The sequence below is a fragment of the Pseudophryne corroboree genome, chromosome 2 (assembly GCF_028390025.1).
Source record: "Pseudophryne corroboree isolate aPseCor3 chromosome 2, aPseCor3.hap2, whole genome shotgun sequence".
NCBI lineage: Eukaryota > Metazoa > Chordata > Amphibia > Anura > Myobatrachidae > Pseudophryne > Pseudophryne corroboree.
The window spans coordinates 1,014,154,201-1,014,170,424 of NC_086445.1; the positions used below are offsets into that span (position 1 = coordinate 1,014,154,201).

At 45.1% G+C, this 16,224-nt stretch overlaps 1 protein-coding gene across 7 annotated transcripts in view; it reads left to right on the top strand.

Annotated features, from left to right (window-relative positions):
• Positions 1-16,224, top strand: part of LOC135050278 (integumentary mucin C.1-like) — a 545,228-nt gene that overhangs the window by 273,358 nt on the left and 255,646 nt on the right. The window lies entirely within an intron of this gene.

Here is a 16,224-nt window from a genome sequence, read left to right on the forward strand (position 1 = left end):
TTGAAGTACACCAGGATGAGGAAATGGGTGTTGCTAGCGCTGAGGAGGAAGTTGACGATGAGTCTGATGGTGATGTAGTTTGTTTAAATGAGGCACCGGGGGAGACACCTGTTGTCTATGGGAAGAAGCCCATTGTGATGTCTGGGCAAAATACCAAAAAAGCCACCTCTTCGTGTGTGGAATTATTTCTCCACAAATCCAGACAACCGGTGTCAAGCCATCTGTTGCCTCTGTCTATCTGTAATTAGTAGGGGTAAGGATGTTAACCTAGGAACATCCTCCCTTATACTAGTGATGAGCGAGGTTCGGTTTTACTCGGTTCTCAAAACGGCATCTTATTGGCTATCCAAAACACGTGACATCCGTGAGCCAATAAGATGCCGTTTTGAGAACCGAGTAAAACCGAGTAAAACCGAACCCGCTCATCACTACCTTATACGTCATCTGCAGCGCATTCATCAGAAGTCAGTGTCAAGTTGTGAAACTTTGGGTAAGAGCGTAAGCAGTCCAATGACGCCTAAATCCCTTCTTCCTCTTGTACCCAAGCTCCTGCAAGGCACACCACCAACTCCCTCAACGTCCACTTCCTCTTCCGCTATGAACGTCAGTAGTCCTGCAGTACATGTCCCTTGCAAGACTGACGAGTCCTCTCCTAACCTGGATTCCTCTGGAGGATCCTTGAGTGGTATGCCTGCTGTTGCTGCCACTGCTGTTGTTGCTGCTGGGAGTCGATCGTCATCCCAGAAAGGAAGTTGGAAGACCACTTGTACTACTTCAACTAAGCAATTGACTGTCCAACAGTCCTTTGTGAGGAAGATGAAATATGACAGCAGTCATCCTCTTGCAAAGAGGATAACTGAGGCCTTGACACTTATGTTGGTGTTAGATGTGCATCCGGTATCCGCCATTAGTGCAGTGGGATTTAGACAATTGATGGAGGTATTGTGTCTCCTGTACCAAATCCCATCTAGGTTCCACTTCACTAGGCAGGCATTACTGAGAATGTACAGAGACGTCACAAAAAGTGTCACTAGTGTCCTAAAAAATGCAGTTGTATCCAGTGTCCACTTAACCACGGACATGTGGAACAGGGCAGACTAAGGACTATATGACTGTAACAGTCCACTGGGTAGATGTATTGCCTCCCACAGCAGCAGCAGCACCAGTAGCAGCATCTTGCAAATCCAAACTCGTTTCTAGGCAGGCTATGCTGTGTATCACCGCTTTCCGTAAGAGGCACACCACTGACAACCTCTTACGGAAACTGAGGGACATCATCGCGCACTGGCTTACCCCACTTAGACTCTCCTGGGGATTAGTGATATTGGACAACGCCACCAATATTGTGCGTGCATTTAAACTGGGCAAATGAATTTGGTGGTGCAGATATTTTTTTTAAATGATAGGGGTGATCAGGAGATGCTGCCAGTGGCCCAAAAAATTGCAGGTCACTTTCAACATTCTGCCACTGTGTGCCGAAGACTGGAGCACCAGCAAACACTCCTGAATCTCCAACCCTTTGAACTTACCACACGTGAAGTCAGTTCAGACACTGCCAGCTTGAGTCAGGTCATTCCCCATATCAGGCTTTTGCAGAAGCAGCTGGAGAAATTAAAGGAGAAGCTAAGACGGAGCGATTCTGCTAAGTATGTGGGACTTGTGGATGGAGCCCTTCATTCGCTTTGCCAGTATTCAAGGCTGGTCAATCTGTTGAAATCAGAGCACTACATTTTGGCCACCGTGCTCGATCCTAGGTTTAAAGCAGGGATGGGGAACCTTCGGTCCTCCAGCTGTTGTTGAACTACACATACCAGCATGCCTTGCTACAGTTTTGCTATTTGGCCATGCTAAAACTGTTGCAGGGCATGCTGGGATGTGTAGTTCAACAACAGCTGGAGGGCCGAAGGTTCCCCATCCCTGGTTTAAAGCCTACGTTGTATCTCTATTTCCGGCAGACACAAGTGTGCAGAGGTGGAAATACCTGCTGGTGAGTAAATTGTCAACTCAAGTGGAATGTGAACCATCAACCGCTCCTCCTTCAATTTCTCCCACCACTGGGGCTGCAAGGAAAATGATAAGACTTCCTAGCCCACCCGCTGGTCGTGATGCAGGGCAGTCAGGAGCAAAAGCTGACATCTGGTCCGGACTGAAGGACCTGCCAATGATTACTGACATGTCTACTGTCACTGCATATGATTCTGTCACCATTGAAAGAATGGTGGAGGATTAGATGAGTGATGACATCCAAGTAGTCATGTCGGATAGTTCTTATGTATACTGGCAGATAAAAGAGGCAAATTGGATGCCCTTGCACATATTGGCTTTATTTTACCTGTGTTGCTCCCCCTCCAGTGTGTACTTCAAAAGAGTGTTTAGTACAGCCGGTAACCTTGTCAGCAATCATCGTAGGAGGTTACTTCCACAAAATGTGGAGAAGATGATGTTCATCAAAATGAATTATAAATTCCTCCAGGAAGACCTTGACCAGCAATTGTCTCCGGAAAGTACACAGGGACCTGTTATGGTGGATTCCAGTGGGGACGAATTAATACTCTGTGAGGAGAGGGATTTATACAGCGAAAGGGGTGAGGATTGGAGGATGAGGTCGACATCTTGCTTTTGTAGAGCCAGTTTGTGCAAGAAGAGCTTGATTGCTTCTTTTTTGATGGGGGCCCAAACAAACCAGTCATTACAGCCACAGTCGTTTGGCAGACCCTGTTGCTGAAATGATTGGTTTGTTAAAGTGTGCATGTCCTGTTTATTCAACATAAGGGTGGGTGGGAGGGCCCTAGGACAATTCCATCTTGCACCTCTTTTTCTTCTTTGCATCATGTGCTGTTTGGGGACTATTTTTTTAAAGTGCTATCCTGTCTGACACTTCCGTATATGTCGAGTGGTGCTGTCATTTAATTCCAGTGATTTTGCCATTTAATTCCAGTGATTTTGACATATAATTCCTGTGATTATGCAGTATAATTTCAGTGATTTTACCATTTAATTCCAGTGATTTGGACATATAATTCCAGTGATTTTGACATTTGATTCCAGTGATTTTGCCTTATAATTCCAGTGATTTTGACGTATAATTCCAGTGATTTTGCCATTTAAATCCAGAGATTTTTTTACGTATAAATCCAGTGATTTGGATGTATAATTCCAGTGATTTTGACGTATAATTCCAGTGGGAATTTTGTGTCGCTTGGCTTAGTCATACAGCTACCTCATTGCACCTTTTCGACATCTTTGCATGTTTGGGACCTAGTTTTTGAAAAGTACCATCCTATCTGACACTGCCATAGGAGTCCAGTGGTACTGCTGTATTAGTCCTGGAGTATTGCTGTATAAGTCCACCAATTGCAGAATTTTTGAAAAATGACAGGGTCATGCAGGATATGCTGTCAGTGTAAAGAACAATTGCGGCCCACTTTCGACATTCAGCCACTGCATGACACTACTAGATGGTCCAGGTGGTTGTGTCGCTTAGCTTAGTCATACAGCAACCTCGGTGCACCTCTTTTTCTTCTTTGCATCATGTGCTGTTTGGGGCCTTTTGTTGGATATCTGCCCTCCTGTCTGCCACTGCAGTGCCACTCCTAGATGGGCCAGGTGGTTGTGTTGCTTAGCTTTGTCATACAGCTACTTCATTGCACTTCTTCTACATCTTTGCATGAGGTGCTGTTTGGGGCATTTTTTTAATATCTGCCCTCCTGTCTGACACTGCAGTGCCACTCCTAGATGGGCCAGGTGTTTGTGCCGCACACTTGTGTTGTTTAGCTTAGTCATACATCCACCTCGGTGCAACCTTTTAGCATAAAAACAATATTGTGAGGTGTTCAGAATAGACTGGAAATTAATAGAAATTAATGTTATTGAGGTTAATAATACCGTAGGATCAAAATTACCCCCAAATCCTATGATTTTTAGCCATTTTTTTGTTTTTGTTTTTAAAAATTATCCAAAACCAAAACCAAAATACGAAGGGGTGGTTTTTGCAAAAACCAAGCCAAAACCAAAACACGAAAGTGGAATTAGAACCAAAACCAAAACACGAAAAGCCGCACATCTCTAATTTTAACACCGTTAAAGTAACTGTAATAAATTCTGGACATTGTCCAGCGGGGCCAGAATGTGTGCCTGCATCGCCAGTAGATGCATTTGGATGGCCTAGTTTCGATCTCCAACCTCAGGGTCTGTAATAAGTGGTGAAGAATATAAAATATAAAAATTACAAACCTAACATATTCAGAAAAACCTCATCACTAAAATCTATTAATGTCACTGCAAAACTGATTTCATACACACGTCCTTGTGTGCGCATCAACTGTGTTGGTCTTCACATATGCTACTGATTTTTAACCAATAAAAACTTACATCTACAAACAATTATTAACATACATATTTCATAAATAAACCTCTCTCTCTCCTTATCTAGTAAAAACAGCCAACTCCCATCTACACTATGCATCTGTCATCTTCACGGCTCACTTGTTCAAAAAAAACAATTGCAGGAGTTTGTTGGCCCACTACCCATCCTATGTAATGGCCTCCCACACATCATAAGACTGTCCTGTAGGCTTAATTTTTGCCTTCATACCCTGAAAATTAAGTTATTCAGACGAGGCTAATAAATCCCACAGCAACATATGTGACTTTCAAAATCCTTAATATTTCATTACAATGACATCAAGAATATCTCTGCAATGTTTTTGGACCACTATGATAGAAGTGGCAAATGCAGGATTTCTAGAGAGGGGTTTCCAAATGCATTCCACACTCTCCCACTCTGTGGAACATTGGAGCAAGTATGGGAGTCTGGGGGAGCGGTAGAAGAACCTAGTAACAACCTTGGAGATTAATGTAAACATTGGACTTTTTATATACTGGATACTGTATGGAATACAGTATTAATATTTAACTAGGGTATAGGCTGTATCAAACATATTTAAATAAATAAGATAAGTGGTCAGAAAAAGGTTAAACAGATTTTAATAAATACACAAACATAACAGAACCAGTACTGCACTTTGTGTGCTGACATTCTCCCACCTCATGGTAAAGCTTCTGTTTCTTCTTCCTGGTAGCTACTCTCTGGTCCTGTTCAATGAGGACTCCACACACACAGCAAATTGATTGCAGTTGCTAACACTCTATTCCTTAAACTGCATGATGTGGCTGCAGCTTTAGTAATAGTATTATATACCATTCCTATTGTTGCCATCATTTGAGCCACTTGCCAGGAGGAGGGGGTTTCCATGCAACTGGAACCCCCCCCCCCCCCCCCCGCATTTGCCTATGCACTGGCCCTGTCTTGTATGCTGTAATAATTCTGGGGTGCAGCAAAATAAATGTACACTGACCCTGTCTTGTATGCTGTAATAATTTGGGGTGCAGTGAAAATCAATGTACACTGGCCCTGTCTTGTATGCTTTAAAACTTCTGGGGTGGAGTAAAATAAATGTACACTGGCCCTGTCTTGTATGTTGTACTAATTTGGGGTGCAGTGAAAATCAATGTACACTGGCCCTGTCTTGTATGCTTTAAAACTTCTGGGGTGGAGTAAAATAAATGTACACTGGCCCTGTCTTGTATGTTGTACTAATTTGGGGTGCAGTGAAAATCAATGTACACTGGCCCTGTCTTGTTTGCTGTAAAAATATAGGGGTGCTGTTAAAATAACAGTACACTGGTCCTGTATGCTGTAAAACTAAAGGGGTGTTGTGAACATATAGGGGTTGCGATGTCTAGGCCTGACCTTCACAACACTGTATGGGAAAAGGATGCTCCTACCATCATTTGCATGCCCTCTGCAAGTGCTGGGAGGAGCAACGCCAGGCTAGTTGCTGATATGCAGATTGAGGATGTCACTGTAGAAGTATACCAGGATGAGGAGGATATGGGTGTAGCTGGCGCTGCAGAGGAAGTTGACGATGAGGATTCTGATGTGATGTGGTTTGTTTGAATAAGGCACCAGTGGAGACAGTTGTCATCAATGGGATGAAAAAGCCCATTGTCATGCCTGGGCAAAATACTGAAAAAGCCACCTCTTCAGTGTGGAATAATTTCTCCACAAATCCGAACAGGGGGTATATTTACTAAAATTTCGAGTTTGTCTGATTTGTGGGGGGTTTTCAAAGTGGCAACACGGGAATTTACTAAGCACAAATCTCAGCAGTGTTGGTGCTATTCGTAATGGTTTTCACGGCTAACTTCAGAAATACGAATGAATAGACCATCGGTCAAACGCAGCTGTTTGTTCATACAACACGGGAATTTACTATTTATTCATATTTGGGTGTTAGTTTCTGAATGCTCAATTGCGGTCGTATTTTTTGCGATTCGTTAAAAAAAAGAAGCAAAAAAATAGACCTGCTTTTTTCAGGCGTGTTTACATGTGTTGCAACTTAAAAAACAATCACACCAGAATTAGGATGCCTATAAAAGGATCTTAGGCCCATTACAAACAACCTACACTCAGAATTGGCTGCTGGAGTTGGGTGCAGTGATATTTTGTGTGCTGTGGGATTCCTCAGACTTAGGCATCAGCCTGTAAGTAACCAGGGCCAAGAAAATTAACATAGCCGGTTGTACAGGTTCCGTGCAGGCTGTGCAGGCCTCGTTTTTTTGGGGGCGTTTAAACTTGAACGCATTGTCCGATGACAGGGTCATACAGATGTTCCGTCTAAATCGTAACAACATTTTCCATCTGTATGACCTTGTCAAACTGGGCCTAGACCCTGAGATAGCACGCTCTCGCCCTGTCTCAGGCCTGCACAAACTCCTGGCTGTGTTGCACTTTATGGCTACTGGGAGCTTTCAGGCTGTGTTTGGGGATGTCATTGGAATCTCACAGCCCACCTTTTCCAGAATACTAACACAGGTGACGTATACCTAACAACCTCATCTGTTTCTTTGTTGTTATAATTACTCTCAGTGGCCAGTGATGATGTTATGTCATTAAAGCATATTCACATTTTTTCTCAAATATACACACAGGTGTTGGATGTTTTGCAGACCAACATCGATGCCTCAATCTGCTTCCCTATCCAAGAGTCTCAGTGGCATGCCGTCAGGGTAGCTTTCTATGAGCTTGCTGGCATGCCCAATGTACTGGGAGCCATAGATTGCACACCCATTCAGCTGAGACCACCTAGGGGCTGGCAGCACATACATACAAATCGAGTGTTGCTGCTGGTTACCCTGGGGGCTGCCATGACTCCTTCATCCTCAGTCAGTCATCCCACTGTGATAAGTTTGAGGATGGACAAATGCCAGATGGATGGCTGCTGGGTATGTAATGTAATATCTGTAAGACTTTGTATACTACACTAAAATACACTGTGTTACTTATGTATTGCTGTATGTTAACATGAAGCACCTTACTATATCTTTCTTTCAGGTGATGGAAGATATAGCTGTTTCTCTTGGCTTCTAACTCCATTGTCCAGACCTGATTCCCCTGCTGAACACAATTACAATGCACATAAGTCCACACGGAATGTGATAGAAAGATGTTTTGGGGTGCTGAAATCTAGGTTTCGTTGTCTGGATAATTCTGGTGGGCTTTTGTTGTATAGCCCCTTGAAGGTGACTCAAATTGTGTTCTGCTGCTGCTTTCTTCATAACATGTGTTTGCAACAAGATCTGCCACATGTTGATGAGGATGAGGAGGATGAAGAAAGCAGCCAGCAAGCAGAGGAATTAGAGACATCTGGCGACACTTGGAGTACAGATATAGGGAGGCAGGTAAGGCAACACCTCATAAATACACATTTTTAAGGTAAGTATGTTTTGCTTCTTTCATTTGTTGTGTAAGCATAAATATATTTAGTTATCTTTTATTTTATAAAACATTACTCAGAATGTGTCTGTCTCCTTTAGACATACAAACATACCCTTGCTATATGCAAATCAAATGCAGCATGTGTATTGTGTTTATTTAAATTGTCAACACATCAGATTATGATTCACATGTATGAAGTTGGGATAAGTATTAATACAATTAAAATGTGTGTTTTTTAAACACACATAATCCTGATAAGAATTGATTATGTTATTAACTTTATGAATGTGTGTTACGTCCTAATGTAACACTTACTCACATTTAATAATTTATCCTTGAGGAATCCATGTGTCCCTATGTGTGTTGTTCGATTGGATTTAAGGGACACAAACTTAGTCTCATCCAAAATAATTTAATTATTTGTTTGCTGGAGTAAACTTGCAGATTTTGAAGTCACTACACAGTTTTCCACATATATCCATTATTACACACATTTTTGTCTTTGTTTAAAAATTTAACATTGCTTTGGTTATGTCTCATGTTTTAGAATCAGATTACTCCTTTTTACCACACACAAACATGGCAGAACAATAATGTCAATCATTAGGCAAAATAATGTTCTAAATTTGTTTAAAACATATTAAGACACTCTTTTCTAACACAATAGTGTTATTGTCATGTCGTCTATAGAAGATATGTAAAAGAGTAAAAATATCACATTGTAAGTTGTATTGGTCATGGATTAATCTGCATGGCTGCCAATTAGTCTGGCTGCAGGATCTGAGAGTGATTGGAATCAAGAACTATTCATTAGTTAATCAAATATAGTGGTCTTATTTCTGCATGCTAAAGACATTCTGCATGGCTGCCAATTAGTCTGGATGCAGGATCTGAGAGTGATTGGAATCAAGAACAATTCATTAGTTAATCAAATACAGTGGTCTTATTTCTGCATGCTAAATACATTCTGCATGGCTGCCAATTAGTCTGGATGCAGGATCTGAGAGTGATTGGAATCAACAACTATTCATTAGTTAATCAAATATAGTGGTCTTATTTCTACATGCTAAAGACATTCTGCATGGCTGCCAATTAGTCTGGATGCAGGATCTGAGAGTGATTGGAATCAAGAACAATTCATTAGTTAATCAAATATAGTGGTCTTATTTCTGCATGCTAAATACATTCTGCATGGCTGCCATTTATTCTGGATGCAGGATCTGAGAGTGATTGGAATCAAGAACAATTTATTAGTTAATCAAATATAGTGGTCTTATTTCTGCATGCTAAAGACATTCTGCATGGCTGCCAATTAGTCTGGATGCAGGATCTGAGAGTGATTGGAATCAAGAAATAAACATTAGTTACTCAAATATAGTGGTCTTATTTCTGCATGCTAAGATCAATGTGCAGCTCAAAGAACATTCCCCTCCTCCAAAAAAATACAAAGATGTTCAATAATAATTGTTAGGAACAAAGTCCTTTTGTTGTTTTTAACATTTCTAATTAATGATGTTGAAGAAATTTACAAGGTGCTAAGTGGTATATATATTCAGACAATCATACAATTACTAACTTTGTTTTCTTCTCATAACAGAATTCGTTATCTATATGATTTATGTTTTTTTGGGTGGCTGCTTGGACTGGCCTTTGCCTTTACCACTGTCGTGTTGGCGTGCTCTGGTGGAGCGCCTTGGTGGTGAGGACACAGGCGATATAATTGGAGTAGTCGTACCAGAACTGCTGCTTGGTTGCTGTTGGTGCTTGGATCTGAGTGTTTTATTAAGGTTAGTGAGGGTGGCATTGAGTTCACGTGTTGCAGCATTTTGATTTTCTAACATTCTGGTGATCGATTCATTTATCATTTGATTGTTTTCTAAAATGTTGATGTAGTTTTGCTGTTGTCTGTGCTGTTCTTCCATTATGCGTTGTAAGTTGCCCATGACATGTGTAATGTCTGCACACATGATTTCCATGGTATTGGCAATTCTCGTGGTTGGTTCATTTTGGCGGCTGATATTTCTGCTGATTCTTCTGAGGTGAGATGGTAGGCTTGAGAAAATTTGGGTCTGCCTACGCAGGGAATCCTGATTAGTGTCTTCCTGTGTAGCCCAACTGTCCCGAAACACTTGATCAGGGCCTTGTGCTAATGGTGTTGTTGGGCTGTGTTGTGGTGGTGGTGTGTTTTGCTGTGGTGGTGTACTCACAGGTGCTGGGGGGCTGTTTCATTCAATTACTGGCTGCATTTGTAAAATGATTGTCTCCTCCATGTCATTGTGTTGCTGGTGTTGCGTAGGGATGCTGGTATCAGTACTAGAGTCTGGGGGGAAAGTGCTGATGTTAGTTATCCATATGTTTAAAAAACAAAACAAAAGCAATAATCATGGAACACATGTATTTGAATGGTGATTTCAGATTTCCTGCATAGCAACATCATCACTCATAACTTAAATACATACATATGCCTGTTTGTGGCAAATGTGTCTGTTTACTTCCTTGTGAAAGCAAGCACATGAGTTGTATGGTAGATCAGACATACTCCACCATAAAAACACATTTTTAAGCATAATGTGTTGCCTTTTAGTGTCTTGCCCAAAAACATAGTAATGTTTTTGCATGTTGGTGGCAATGTTAGTTAAAACACACATGTTAAACTGAGGATTACAACCTTACTATTTGAGAAGCTTACACATGTGTTTATGGTGTAGCATCTTACAGGCAATCTGCTACTGTATGCCTGAAGTGGACATACATATCTTTACTGCATGTAGACAAGGCAATTTTGCTTGGGTTTCATTTGATGTTTTTGTGACGTCGGTAAGTAGTACTGATTTTGCTGGTTGTCGAGTTTGAGTATAATTAAATGGATTATTACAAGATGACTAATATTGTTTTTTTAAACAGATTCTTACTCACAATCAAGACGAGGGGCGTGTGGTTGGCGTCTTGGAGGTGTGTCCAAAATTTGGAGTGGTGGTACCGAAGAAACTGCAGACAATTTTCATGGCGGGGTAGCCTGCTGTGTTTGGGAGTGGCCATCAGACCTGCCTTTCTTTGTTGGCACATGTGTCCTTTTATGGTGTGGTTCAGGAGGCTGCCTTCTGCTGCTCAAGACTTCTATTGAGGTACCTATGATTTAAAGGAAAAAATTGGTATGCCCATACTTTTACAAACATAACCTGTACTACAATGGACACTTTACCTTCTTCCGCAGCGTCATCATCATCAGATGTCATGGGACTGACTGCAGGACAAGCAGTAGAGATTTTTTTCAACACTGAAAATCATGAAGAAAAAAAGAATTAATAATGCTATTGTTGATAAATCCAACCATTATGTTGATAAACATTACATCTTAAAATATTGTCTTGGTTTTATTTAAAAAAAAATGCAACCAAACGCAAAAGCCATATGCAATATGGAACGTGCAACACAGGAAATAATGTACAGGACACAAACATAGGACATAATTACAAATACTTACACTAACAAGCCAAAACACACACATCTGGCTTTTCTTATCTAATGTAATTAATGAAACATGTAATATAGAAAATGCTCTGCGATGTGTCACTACAAACACACACTAGCACAATAACAGCAAATAAATAAGTAATCCATTGATTACAAATCATAACCATCATAATAGTAATGTAACTAAGTCAGCAGTGTTGTGTCAAGGGACAAATACAACCTCAAACTGAACCAACAAATATTGGGTTTGTCTTAACCACTTAACTGACGATTTATTTCGCAAAAAAACGCTCCGAAAGTGTCGGGTTTTTTTAATGAGTGAATTAGGTGAAGAACATGAATTTAACCCTATCCCAAATGATTTTAGTTAAAAAAAGGGGGGGGGGGAATATATTTTTTTGAATTTTTAAAAAAAAAAATATTTTCCCCCAAACATCGAAACATCGATCGGGAACATCGCGACCATCAGACCATCGGGACCATCGCGGCTTTCATTTTGAAAGCTGAGACAGCCTCGAGGTATGCAGGGGGAATCTGGGGGCAGCTAGGGAGGGTTTATTTACACTCCCCAGCGGCTGCCATTGTCTACAGCCGCTGGAGGGGACAGATCCTGCTGTGCTGACCAATCAGCAGTGATCGGCAGCACTGCAGACATGGGGAGAGTGCAGGGAGCCTCTGACAGCAGCATCGGAGGGAAGTTTCTCTTCCCTGCCGCTGCTAACACTCTCTGACTGGTCGCATCCCGTGCGACCAGGTCAGATAGAGCACTTGCAGGCAAGGTCGCATCTGATGCCACCATGCCAGGCAAGTGGTTAAATATGATTACATTCTGTACTAATTAAATTACACATGTAAGTGGTTGCAAAGTGACTTTGCACTACTCCAGCCTCTAACATGTCAACCACTGTTTTATGAACATTGCACATGGCTAACTTTAAAAATGTTAAAAAAAAAAAAAACTGCAACCCCAAAAAAATGTGGTAAAGGACAAAATTACTGCTGTACAATTAAATGACACACCAAGTCAAAAATCCACATGGAAAATGTAATGTGAAAATACAACATGACATACAATAAAGTACTATGTTATATTGGCTGTTGTAGAAAACATTATCCAAACTATGTATTTTATGACTCACACTTGAAGATGGCAGTAATGTGCAACATCACATGACACACTTATAGAAAAAACAGCAATACCTAACTAATATAATAGAATGTTAAGAATAAAACACATGCTCACCATCCTTCCTGGGCCGATCGGAATCCCGGACATGGGTTGCTGACACTACTTCAGGAGGTATTAAACTCCGCATGGGCTCCTCATAGTCCAGATATCTGGCAATAAAGTGCTGTCCACCCCCGATTTTTGCGAGCCGACATCGCCTCCATGGCCATTTTGGACTTGACACGTCGCTTTATGTCATAGTACCATTTGCGGCATGTGTCCTCCGTCCGCTTGACCACCCCCTCACTATTTACAGCAGAAACAACTTTCGCCCACAACACCGTCTTCTTCCGTGTTGGCACCTTGGCGGACTCATGCCCAAATAGCTGCCACTGATACTTCATCAGCTCCCGCACCAATGCCACATTTTCAGCATAACTAAACTTTACATTCCGCCCAGTCTTAGTAGTGGTGCGTGGCTGCTGAGCTGTCTGACTGTCACTATCACTGATACTTGAGGCTGCTGGTGCAACCTCACCCACCTCCTCCACCTCACTAACCTCACTCTCATTCACCTCCTCAACCTGACCAACCTCCTCCCCCTCACTCACACCCTCCACCTCTCCCACCTCGCTCACCTCACCCACCTCTGAGTCTGACATAATTGTGTGGTTAAACAATTAACACAGAAAAATAAAAAGACAAACAACACACTCCTCCACTACCACTGCACAACACACACACACACACACACACACACACACACACTGGCGTGCGCAGCACATTTTATTAGGGGGTGCACCATCAGAGGGGTGTGTCTAGCACCGCCTTTTGGGCGTGTCTAGCACCATCTATTGACGGTCAACGCGATATATAATATCCACCCTTGTACCAATCCTAATAATGCAGATGCATTGTCAGATGTTGTGGTGTGCACCAAACAAACACCCCTGATGGCACTCACTGCAATTACACTGCTCCTCCTCAGCCTGGTCTGGCTCCCCCTCTCTTTCCCCTGCAAGCTGCAGCAGCTTACTTACAAGTCAGTCACTCACTGACACTGACAGTCACAGACTAGTACTGCTGCTGCTGGAAAAACGAGTGACCCGTCAATGCTGCTGCTGGCCGCCTGCCAGTATTGAATTTGTCTTCCTAAGAGAAACGCTGGCTGCATGCTGCTCCTCATCAGTGGCTGGTGTTGGTATAGCATAGAAGGAAAGTGGTGGGCATGCGAGCAGCATGACGTAATCACGTCACATCGCGCTGTTTTTGTACATGGAGGTGGAGCCGGGAGTTTGAAAGCAGGTGGCAGTGGCACCCTTGATTAACCCAGGCGTACAGTCAGTAATGCAGTCCTGACAGGGTGCAGCGCAGAGGGGACAGTAATCAGCCTGTTCGGCGATCGCTGCATCAGGCATGTGATATTGGGTGCCAGACATTAGGGGGTGCCTGTGCGCACCAGGCACCCCCCCTGCGCACGCCTATGCACACACACACACACACACAAACAAACACTGACAAGGGACTATAAGTAAAAAAAACTAGGACAAAAAATTAGACAAAACCAAAAAAAACAAGACTACAAGAATGACAAGACTACTTTCAAACTCACTACTACACTCAGAAATCGCAAAACAAACTCCTCACCAAACCAACTACTCACCAACCTCTACAGCGCAACCTCCCTCCTGACCACTAACTAAACCCACAAGGTGCGGATGGTTTGGGGCATATTTATATGGTTGCGCACAGACACTCCTACATTGGAAATACAACCAATCACGAACGTGGATGAAAATTTAAACTAAAAGTGAAAATGCGGGCGTGGTTGTTAAAAAACCCTGCCGCATTTAACATTGAAAATAATCAAGTCAAAACATCAAAAACACAAACGCAAACGTCATTGACGGACGAAAATGGCCCAAAAAAATACGACTGCCATCGACATCGGAAAATACGAAAAACCAATAACTCGATAGCTTCGTAAATTAGCGTATATAGATTAAAAAAGTTGCATGAAAATGCACCCGATAAAAAATGAGTTTAAACTCTACACAAATTGACTCAAACACAAATATTAGTAAACTAGGCAATTCATCGCGCCCTACGGGCGCTCTTCACACCGTCGTTAGGGGCTTCGCCCCGTTAACCTCTGCACGGCTTTGCCGCGGGTGGGGGAGGGGGCAGTTAGCCGGGGTGGTGCGGTTGGGGGTGGGTGGATGTGAGGGTGCTATGGTTGCAGGGGCGGGTGGGGGAGGGGGTGGAGTGCCACGGGTGGTGGGTGGATGCGGTGGGTGCCGCGGGTGTTGGTGCTGCGGGTGGGGGAGAGGGTGGGAGTGCCGCGGGTGGGGTGCGAATGCGGTTGGTTGCCGCGGGTGTTGGTGCTACAGGTTGGGGGAGGGTGCGGGAGATCCGCGGGTGGGTGGCGCGGGTGTTTGTGCTCTGGGTGGGGGAGGGGACGGGAGTGCCGCAGGTGGTGCGCGTGTTGGTGCAGCGGGTGGGGGAGGGGGGGGAGTGCCACGGGTGGTGGGTGGATGCGATGGGTGCCGCGGGTGTTGGTGCTGCGGGTGGGGGAGGGGGTGGAGTGCCACGGGTGGTGGGTGGATGCGGTGGGTGCTGCGGGTAGGTGGCGCGGGTGTTGGTGCTGCGGGTGGGGGGCGAATGCGGTTGGTTACCGCGGGTGTTGGTGCTACGGGTTGGGGGCGGGAGTTCCGCGGGTGGGTGGCGCGGGTGTTTGTGCTCTGGGTGGGGGAGGGGACGGGAGTACCGCGGGTGTTGCTGCAGCGGGTGGGGGAGGGGGGGGCCACGGGTGGTGGGTGGATGCGGTGGGTGCCGCGGGTGTTGGTGCTGCGGGTGGGGGAGGGGGTGGAGTGCCATGGGTGGTGGGTGGATGCGGTGGCTGCCGCGGGTAGGTGGCACGGGTGTTGTTGCTGCGGGTTGGGGAGAGGGTGGGAGTGCCGCGGGTGGGGGGCGAATGCAGTTGGTTACCGCGGGTGTTGGTGCTGTGGGTGGGGGAGGGGGCAGAGTGCCACGGGTGGTGCGGGTGTTGGTGCTGCGGGTGGGGGAGGGGGTGGAGTGCCACGGGTGATGGGTGGATGCGGTGGGTGGCGCGGGTGTTGGTGCGGCGGGTGGGGGAGAGGGTGGGTATGGGGAGGGGCAGTGTTGCAGCGGGTGGGGGAGGGGCGGGGGGTGCTGCAGGTGTGGGAGCTACGGGTGGGAGTGCCGCGGGTGGGAGCGGATGTGGGGGATGCGTTGGGTGCCGCTGGGGGGGGGCAGTGGGTGTTGGTGCTGTGGGTGGGGGAGGGGGCAGAGTGCCACGGGTGGTGCGGGTGTTGGTGCTGTGGGTGGGGGAGTGCCACGGGTGGTGGGTGGATGCGGTGGGTGCTGCGGGTGTTGGTGCTGCGGGTGGGGGAGAGGGTGGGAGTGCCGCGGGTGGGGGGCGAATGCGGTTGGTTGCCGCGGGTGTTGGTGCTACGGGTTGGGGGAGGGGGCGGGAGTTCCGTGGGTGGGTGGCGCGGGTGTTTGTGCTCTGGGTGGGGGAGGGGACGGGAGTGCCGCGAGTAGGTGGCGCGGGTGTTGGTGCTGCTGGTGGGGAAGAGGGTGGGAGTGCCGCGGGTGGGGGGCGAATGCGGTTGGTTGCCGCGGGTGTTGGTGTTACGGGTTGGGGGAGTGGGCGGGAGTTCCGCGGGTGGGTGTTTGTGCTCTGGGTGCGGGAGGGGACGGGAGTGCCGTGGGTGGTGCGCGTGTTGGTGCAGCGGGTGGGGGAGGGGGGGGAGTGCCACAGGTGGTGGGTGGATGCGGT